Below are 9,794 nucleotides of genomic sequence, written 5' to 3'. Positions count from 1 at the left end.
AATTTATTTATACGCGATGATTTATTCAAAAATTTTTCAATCTGAATTTTTAAAAGATAGAATGTATTAAAAATTAGTATGTGAGAATAGCTTTTATAAGAGTGATTTTTTATCAACATAATATTTTGTACGGCGTAATAACTTTTATTTCGTATATTGACGGACAACGGTGAAGCAGAAGGGGAACTCCCAACTCGGACAAACACTCGGCTAATGATATGTAAATATGGCGGAGCTAATCAAGCGGCTGTGCCAACAGGATGCAAGAAGAGATCGGTAGTGCCGTGCGAGCGTTCGATAGCCAATGCATTTGCGCTGGCCTGCACACACGTATCGTGACGCAGTAACTCGCGTACATATTTAATGGTCGCACGTTAATTGCGCTCTGTTTGCCCATTCCCCATTCTACGCTTCATCCCCATACCTACAATCATTCTCGTCACCCTTCCTCTATCTACGCTTCTTCTTTGTTAGTTTCTGTCAGAGTTTAATTTTAACTAATTTATCTCGGATGCTTAATCGTTTATCATCGAAATCATAAAACACGAATCACGATAGTTAATAGATTTTCTTCAATAGTTTATAATTTGATTTTTTAATTATCATACAACTCGTAATAGAAACAGCGATAATGTTTTCGTTATACTACATTCTATATTTAAAACATGAATAGTTTACCTAAGCGATAAGCAGCGGAAATGACGATTCAAAGATAAAGTCACTTGGAAGGCAGTTACCGCTCGAATGTTGAACTTTTAGTTCGGTATTCGAACGCTAGATGGACAAACGTCGGTGTCATTTTTCTACGTGAAATTCAAATCGAGGTGGAGTTCACGCTTCTCGTGCGGGTCAGACGGTATTCGCTTCCTACGATCGATCAAATTGTAACTTCGTAATAGAATGTGTGCAGTGAAATATAACCACTTCCAGAATCATCGATTAGAGACCTACTGCGGGCAAAGCTATTGTATCGCAACGGAAACCAATCTTGGATGAGAATAACAAAGGTATATATTTCGAGTCACTGTTCTTTCAAACGTTTCTCACTGAATTTTCCCGCTTTCGTATTACGTTTCGTATTACGGTTATATTTGTAAAATTAAAATCTTTAATAGTATAACAATGACACGAAATAAGATGTAATCGGATAGTTTTTATCAAGATGATTTTAATTCAAAATGCAAATTGTCCATTGAAAAGTTGTTTTCTAGATACGACGATTATGTATCGCGATAATATAAGCATAAAAATATGAATTTCATAGAATGCGAAAAAATGGAAAAATGTGCGATTGAAAATTAATTCTTGTCATCTCGTATAGCAACTATCGAGAAGAGCATCGATAAGCTTATTTTCGAATCTATTATGTAGATTTAAAATGAAAACTATATAATTAATTTGAACAAATTATATCTTGGGATAAAAAGGGATTATCATAAAAAATTTATGTTTTAAATGTTTCCAACGACGAGATATATTTTGATTAATATTTTCTTTAAATAATACGGTATTATGGATCGTTGAACTCGCGCGATGAAATCGATATTACGGTTAATTTTCGGATAGTCTGAAAAAAAAAGAAAAAAAGTATTGTAAATCTCTTCGCGTCGAGATTTACTTGTATTTATCGCGTTCCATTACTGTCGATAGACGATTTGGTCGCCATCAGCAACGTCGCCACTGCCACCCAGCATCGCCAGTCCCAATTAAAAGCCCCTCATCGTCGCTCCGAAATTGATATCGGGAAACAAAAACGCCAATTCCAGGCGTCTACTTTGTGTGTTACGTGTTCGCGTATATCTGTTCAATACGTATATATATTCGATGACCAGTTCCGTGTATACATGTCATACGTTCTTGCTCCTCGCTCACGTACACTCACACTCGCCGGTCTTGGAAGTGTTAATTGACCGCTGCCGGTCATTACACGGTTGATCGCAATTAAACACCGCAATTTCGCGAACGGACGTTGGACTTTGTGCCGAATTAAAATTACAGAGTTGGCAAAGTAACGCTTACCGTTCGCGAGTTTCATGGATCGCAGACTCGATACGTTCTGTTCTAACGATCGAATCGCTCTTCCTTCTCTCGCGAATCTTTTCACCATCACATTGTTGAATATCTCGCGTCATCCACGTTTTGTCGTCTACGTTCGCAATAATTGTCGAGTGGCGATCGAATTTCGGGCATTAACGCTCGTCGTTAATCATTACAGACCGCTATCGCGGCGGGAGGTGGCGTCCCCCGCCCCTCGATCCCTTGGTTTTCAGCGATCCAGCAGAGGTCGCGGTCGCGCTACCATAGGTAATGTATTCGGGATTCTAGTCGTGTCGCGACGTTATTATTCCGTCGCGATGTGTAAAACTAGTTGACGCTTCGTAAACCTCGATTTCACGCCTCGTCGACCTCTAATTAATGCAGTAGGAAATTGTTATTCCGTTACGTGCACTCTACGTTCTATGCATTATTTCGGATAGCTGATCGTAACGGCCGCTCGTGTCCACTATACCCTTCACCGTCCATTTACCTTCCGTGTGGCATTAATTGTTCTTTCGGTTACATACGCGTCCCTCCTTTTTTCGATTGATCGCCACGACAGAACGATCCTCGATGAAATCTTTATCGCGCACTCTGCGCATCCGTACAATTTTCCTCAATTATAAAACGAGATCAGAATTTCCTCGATATACTTTTGTTCATCGAAAACGTAATTTAAACCTTCTCCTTCGTCAAAATTCGCGAGTGATCGATTGTAAACACATCTCTTAAACTTTTTCCACGATGTTGATGGTGCAGATGAACGTGCAAGAAAGATAGAAACTTTTATGACGACGAAACTTTCCATCCTATGATAGTCAATATTGCCAGCGAAGTAAGTGTAACAATTTATTACTACTATAATAATAAATACTAGACGTACAGATTATAAGAAGAGTATATATAACAAGAAATAGGCAGCGTATAAGAGATTACTGTAAACAATAACACGCGATATGCGATCTCTTTAATATCAATCGTTAGGCTCCTTTCAATTTCGTGGCATAAACTTAGCGAAAATTTCCTCGTTTCGCTCATTATATGGCGGCGTGCGCATGGTTCGGCTGTGAATACACGTAGATAGAGCGTAACAGGCGAGCAGGTAGTCAGTCAGGATGGGCCGGCGCTCCTACCGCGTATACGTGGATGTAATGCATGCTAAACATGTCAGGTAATTAACGTGAGCATTACACGTATGCTGGTTCACCCCTTCTGCCTCTCCCCCCCTTCTCAGTTTCGTACACTAATTATAGCCGGCTATAATGCCAACCGACCAATCGAACAGAGTTTGAAGTTCGTGACCGTGGCGTGATCGTGAAAATGGACGAGCTCGCGAACAATGCTCGTGAATCTTGGCTCGGCGCTTTTCTCCGTTCCATCATCTTGGATCATTCGATCGATCGACACCAAGAAAGAACGTTTATCTGTTCATTTTCCCCTCAACCAGTTACTTTGCCGAAGACTAACGAGGCCGAGAGAGGGAAAAGTATTGGATTCGTTAGAAAGCTACGACGGGATTGTGAAATTTTTCCCGATAGCCCCGAAATGTGGGCTCCTTTAATGGCTCGGTTGGATTTAATGTTAATAACAGTTTGTTAAAACGAAGCCGGCAACGTTGTCTCGTAGAAGCCCGCATCGGTCCGCGAGAATTTCGCCCGAAAGACGTAGACAGAGAGAGAGAGAAAGAGAGGAGGGGTGTGCACATCGTGTATGAGGGCACAAAGAAATTCTAATCGAGATACAACCGTTGGTCCTGCGGCAAATTACACATACGGGTCCCATTACGCGTCAGAGCGACCGTAAATTTTCAATCGGGAATCTTGCCGACATATGTATTCAAAGGTTATAAGATATTTGTTAATAAGATGTTTGAACTAGCATACATTTTAAGCATTCAAGTCAGTTTGAATCATTTATCGGTGTACGAGATTCTAGAACAAAGAGCTCGCTTCCGATCTCGGAAAAATTCTTGGTTTTGGGAAAATAAATGTTTATCCGAGTGGCGGTGATAGAAAAGGATAGGAAAGAGAGAGAAAGGCGTCGACGCATCTTTTACAGTCCTTTAACGATGATATATTACTTTCGAGGCTTTCCAATGGCCGCAATCCTGGCCACATTACTGTCACTTAGGGGATGAAACCGCGAATCTGTCTCCAAGGATTCTAACTCGCTCCTTTCGAAAGTCGTGAAAAGTAAATTAGCATTAGGAAATTCTATCCTCGGGAAATATCGTGATACGAAAATAACAGAGGGTCGAAAGACATTTCGCTTTATATCGAAATTTCTCACGCGAAATTAATATCCTGTTTTTTAAACGGTTAAAAAAAAACGTTATTAACGTTAAATAATGAACTTTATTTAAACCGATATAAAGACAATTAATATATCACGTAAATAAACTCCAATTTCACAATTCGTTTGTATGTGAAATTGTATATACACGGTCAGAACGAATCAATCAATGGTTGAAGCGTAAAAACGTAATGCAACGAACGGTCGGAACGATTATTCGTGATTAATGGAACAGGAGCGCGAAGAACGTGTAATGGACGACGAAGAAGATTCGAAAAGCTGGAATCGAGAAGGCGAGTGTCGAAGAGAAGGAACAGTTGAGAAGAATTGGAAAGGGAGAGAGAGAGAGAGAGAGAAAGCGAGAGAGGAAAGACCTTTAGCCTGGTCCTTGTCGCGATCCTACTTGGGGCGAGTACGGTCGTCGCGACGCGATGCGTCCACAGGGCCGACGAACGGTTAGTTAAGGAACACGGGAAAGCACTTCTGAATCACTCTCGACGACGCGCGTCCCTTCGCCCGTGCTACTTCGGATACCACGATACGGATACACTTTTCCACCAGATATCACTCCGTGCATATATCAATTTTCCACTCACGTCACTGGCCTCCTCCTGGTGGCGAACGTACGGCAAAAGTGGAATTCGCAGGCCGAGATACGGGATGTACGATATACGCTATACGACGGTCAGACGTCTACACGAAAATTGATCTTTTGGCGCGTTTATTCACAGATCGGTTAATCAATATATACAAATATTCAAGAATAATTTACACGAAAGATTGGTCGCGAATCCTATATCTTTCGTCCTCTTCGCGAGATATATAGCGGGAAGGACAATTACGCGAATGAATTTCTGGTTCACGTTACAAGCTCGTTCGACAGAGGGAATGGTAACTTTGCTTTTAAGAAAGCCGTCGAGGCGACCGCGATAAGCGTGTCGTTGGTAACTCGAGAAATAAATCGCCGGGAACAATTCTCGCCGGGAACGTTGCGCTCTCCATCCACCTTACTTTTTCCCATTTTCTTATTTCCGCCGGGTCTTCTCTCATCTTCTCTCCCCTCCCCCTCTTCTCTTCTTCGCGATATACCACGAACGTACGGCGAACGGCGCGCGCGAATATTCGAACTCGGAAGCGATGCATCATAATCAGGCGGTCAACTTACTTAGCCCGGAGTGCTGCGTGCTTAAGTTAATTAGCTAATTACTAATTTTAATCGGATGACGTATGCGCATCTCCAGGGATACAAGCAAACCCTCTTAGCAGGGGGAAACTCTCGTCATCCTTCTCTTTCCCTCTCCTTTCCCTTATCCTTCCCTCGCCCTTTCTTCTCTTCTCGTCTCTCGCTCGCCTCATCTTCGATATTCCCGCTACTTCCCCTTCAAAATCCTCTCTCGTTGATACGTAGACGCTGCGAATGCTACGCCTCAATGCGAACCAGGTTTAATTTGGTCTAAGTAACTTCGTTAAAACTATCCTAACGTTTATTTTTCATTTATTTTTCCACCATTGGCTCCTCGCCGCTGGAAATTTATAATTCTTATCGTTGCGCGGAACGAAGATGCACGCGCGATGTCGCGTTTATTTCGCGAAACCGTGAATAGTTTTTTAATATCCGAGGCTGAGCCGGATCCTCAAAAGGTCCTCGTCGAGCTTTGGCTGCTTCACAAACAAGGTTATATTCCTCGTTAATGACGCAAAGCGATGTAAAAAATCCGCGGAATAAATGGTATTTAAGGCGATTCGAAATGTCGCGGGGAACACGTTAAACCGGTAGCGCGGTACTTGTTAGTTCGAACTCGACACGATTTAAACCCGTTCATTTCCCGGCTCGCACGCCGGCAATTTTTATTTTTCTCAAACTTCCTTTTTTAAAACCTGACGTCAAAATTCTTCTTTCTCTTTTCTTTTTCTCTTTTTCCAAGCAAATGGAAATTCATCGGTTAATCTCGTTTGCGACATCGACACGTTTCGCACGAACGATTTATAATTAACCGATCCGCGTAAATATTCGATTTATCGTATTTCAGGAAGAGCGAATTAGCAAGCAGATGTCAATCGAGGAATGAATTAACGAAATAGAGGACGATTTCGGGCGAGACAAAGTCAATTATCGATTTTTTATTCGTATCTTATTTCCGTATCCGTGGCGTGAGAGTTCGCAATTCACACAAGAATTTATGATTTCTGACCGAGGGGACGAAAAATCGATCCTTTAACTCGTCGTTTAAACCGTTTGGATCATTGACTAATTTTTCCATCTCGAATTCAATATTTTCTAAACTTCATCCTCGGATCATGCGTACCGATCGTTTCGTGTCACGAAACGAACGTTCGAATAACCGATATCCGATATTTTGTACAACACCATCTGGCATTTGCAATTTTTTAAAAAGAGAACGAGAGGATCTTCCGTTCTTATCAAAGATCAAAGCATTGAGGATCAATTTTGGATCGTCGATCGCTTCCGATTCGAAGTCGCCCCGTTAATTGGCGTGATTTTCGTTCCCGATGCTCTTATTAGGATCGTCAGCTTCGTCGATGGATCAGAACGCGGAACGAGGGAAAACGATACACGCTTATTGTTCGATAGAACGAGCCCGACTCTCATCTTCGAGGCCAGCTCTTAATTAGAATGCGTATCTAAACGAATTGAAACAAGACTCGAACGACATTGGAGCATATCATAAACGCGTCCAATAATATATCATCGTGCTTGGACGAAGGAAGAAGAAGCAGGGACGGAGTCGATGTCTCGAGCGCATGTACGTGGCATGGTGAAAAAAAGAAAGTCGGGAAGATGAAAGGAAAAAAAGGAATACGTATATCGTCGGAGAGGGAAGAGAGAGGAGGGAGAGAGAGAGAGAGAGAGAGAGAAGGGCAAAGCGGTGTATATCTACGCGCGCGCATGCGACTTAAGTGCACGCGCTTAATTAGCTCGCTGTATCCCTCCCTGCATAAAATTACTAAACGCGTTATAAACCAGATATCATTATATTTCGACGTAATAAGATCAAACTTTAATTAGATTCCCCGTAAGAGTGCTCGTACACTCGCGCTCGGATACTTCCCCTCCTCGAACCGCAAACACACACCTTTGTCGATTATGGATCGTGCAATCTCTTACACACGGCGCGGAGTGTAACGTATATAATATCGAACGCCAAGATTGGCCATCGGAGAGAGTCGGTCAAAAACAATTATTAATAATGCGCGACGGGATACGATGGATTGGTTACTCTCTCTCTCTCACCCTCGGTGGAAGAGAATGCTGCTCTCGGTTGGGCACGTTAATGAGGTGGGAGTTAATTAACCGAACCGAAATGAGATGGTAGACGGTAGATGGAGGGGAGGAGCGACGGGAATGACGAGAGAGGAGAGGCCGATTCCCTCTTCTCCTCTGGAACCTCACGGTAGGGAAAAACACGATACGGTTTTGGGATCGTGGAGGAGGGAAGGAGAGAAGCCGATAGAGGCGAGGAGCGTTAGGGATTGAGATACGGGCACGGGTGGTAATAGTAGCACGGGAGAGGAGAAGGAGAAGAGGAGAAGGACGGATCCGGAGTTAGGGTTGCAGAAAGGGAAGCTGGGTGAACGAAGGGGGCGGCACGCGGTGGTGGAAGCGAGAGAGGAATAGGGAGTAGCGAGCAGGGCATGCGGGCTCGTAATTAGGGATCTATAATTGCGTGGAGTCAGCTAGTGCGGTTGAGTCGAGTGGCAGGTACCCGGCGTCACGTCGTTCACACGTACGCGCGCATTTGCGTACCTATGCTGTTGCCTCGACGGACGACGATGCGCGCTCGTGTGTCCCGTGCGTGTTCTCCGCCTCTCTCTCTCCCTCCCTCTCTCTCTCTCTCTCTCTCTCTGTGTCCGCAAGCTCGGACCTAGTCTCGACGAGGGGATATCGGTCGCAAGCGGAAATGATGTCGGATACGAAGGCCGCAAGTAATACGATCCACTGCCGCGATCGAACTCGAGATCGAAATCCATGTTATTATCGCGTGCGCGCTCGAAATTGCGCGTGTAAACGGGTTCGAAGGATTTTCCGTCTTGGTGAAACGCGTGCATGAGTCGGCCCGCGTAGGCAGCTCGCTTCTATCGGCTCGTTGTTAATGAGGCATGAGATTAAGTCCCGGTAGGCTGAACTGACAACAGAAAGAAACAAGAATGTGCATAGGAAGTGGTTTTGTCGTTCGCGTGTTGATAACGCGACATCGTAGCTGCACTACGATGAGATAAGTGCATCTGCCTGAGATACATTTGCCGGGGCTAACGTTTCCCGGCTTGCTTTTCTCGGTTGGAAGAGAGACGCCAACGTCGACTAGATATCGTCTTGAGATTCGCGGGATTGGTTTAAACGACGTTGAACTCGAGGATCGGAACTCGATAAAGGAGAGATATCATTTAGTTCCGATAAATTGGAAATGGACATCACGCCTTTGAGGGAATAACGGGAATAACACACGCGAGAATTGCAAGTTTCAAGACGAACGATGAGATTTAACGGTAGGTTTAGTTTAGTGTAGTTGAAAGTTGGAATGGAACGAACGAACGATCGACTCGAAAATTTCCTCGTCCTGGCTAGGACTAGGACGAGGAGGACGAAAGGGATCCGGTGGAAAGCGGCGGAAAAGAGCTTTCCCTGGCGTGGCGCTTTCTTCGGCTTGGCAATCCTTCACAGTTAACGCCCCTAATCGTATTCATTAAAGTGCTCTCAATGCTTTTACACGGCTCTCAAGCTCTGCCACCATCTTCTCGCTTCCACTCTTTAAACACCCACGTTCCCCGACTTCGTTCCTCTTTTCCATCGTTCACCTCTTCCACTAGCTCTCTCTTCTTCTACCTTTCCAACGGTGCTTTCAACGCCCGAGATCTTGAGTAGATTCTCTCCCCCTAGTCTTAGCCTGCTCCCCAACCTCCTCTCTCCTCCTTTCCTCATCGCCTCACCCGGCCCAGTCGCCCCCTTTTTCACCATCTCCACGCTCTCTCTCTCTCTCTCTCTTCCTCCCCCTCTCTTCATCTCTCTCGTCGCGAGAGCTTTTAAGTTGGCAACAATGCGCGGATTTATAAACCAGACTGAGGGCATTGTTATCGGCGAGTGATTGGAAGGCGGCGTTTCGACACTGGCCGAATACCAACCATTGGTTACCGTCCATTGTTGACCCCTTTATCTTGGAAATTCGTGCTCCACCACCTTGCTTTTCCCCGTACGCCCGCCAGGGACTCGCTAAATCACTTGGTTTTATTGATGGACCGTGGCTGTGGAAAGGCGCGGCCAGCTTCGTATCACGACTTTTGATAAACGGCCCATTGTGGCCCGTCTTTTCTTCCCAGTTTCTTCCTGTCGCGATGTCGTTTCCCGTTTCCTTCGATCTCCTAATGCGTCCGATTCTCGTTCACTCTCTCTCGTTCGTCTCCCTCCCCATAGGAGCCACGTATTCCCAAATTTTTCGTCCAAGGATTGA

The 9,794-nt window shown here is 44.4% G+C and overlaps 1 protein-coding gene across 2 annotated transcripts in view; it reads left to right on the top strand.

Moving 5' to 3' along the window:
- The first annotated feature begins 653 nt into the window (after window positions 1-653).
- Window positions 654-9,794, top strand: part of LOC107996901 (LIM domain only protein 3) — a 77,662-nt gene continuing 68,521 nt past the window's right edge. Inside the window, exon 1 of one of the 2 annotated variants that reach the window (XM_062071165.1) lies at window positions 654-1,007. The gene's annotated coding sequence lies outside the window, so the exon portion shown is untranslated. Of the gene's footprint in view, window positions 1,008-1,797; window positions 2,873-9,794 lie in introns of those variants that run through there. The other variant, XM_062071166.1, reaches the window with a different exon arrangement.

The sequence above is a fragment of the Apis cerana genome, linkage group LG2 (assembly GCF_029169275.1).
Source record: "Apis cerana isolate GH-2021 linkage group LG2, AcerK_1.0, whole genome shotgun sequence".
Lineage (NCBI taxonomy): Eukaryota > Metazoa > Arthropoda > Insecta > Hymenoptera > Apidae > Apis > Apis cerana.
The sequence above is the reverse complement of the archived record's forward strand: the minus strand, read 5'-3'. Positions and strand labels throughout refer to the sequence as shown.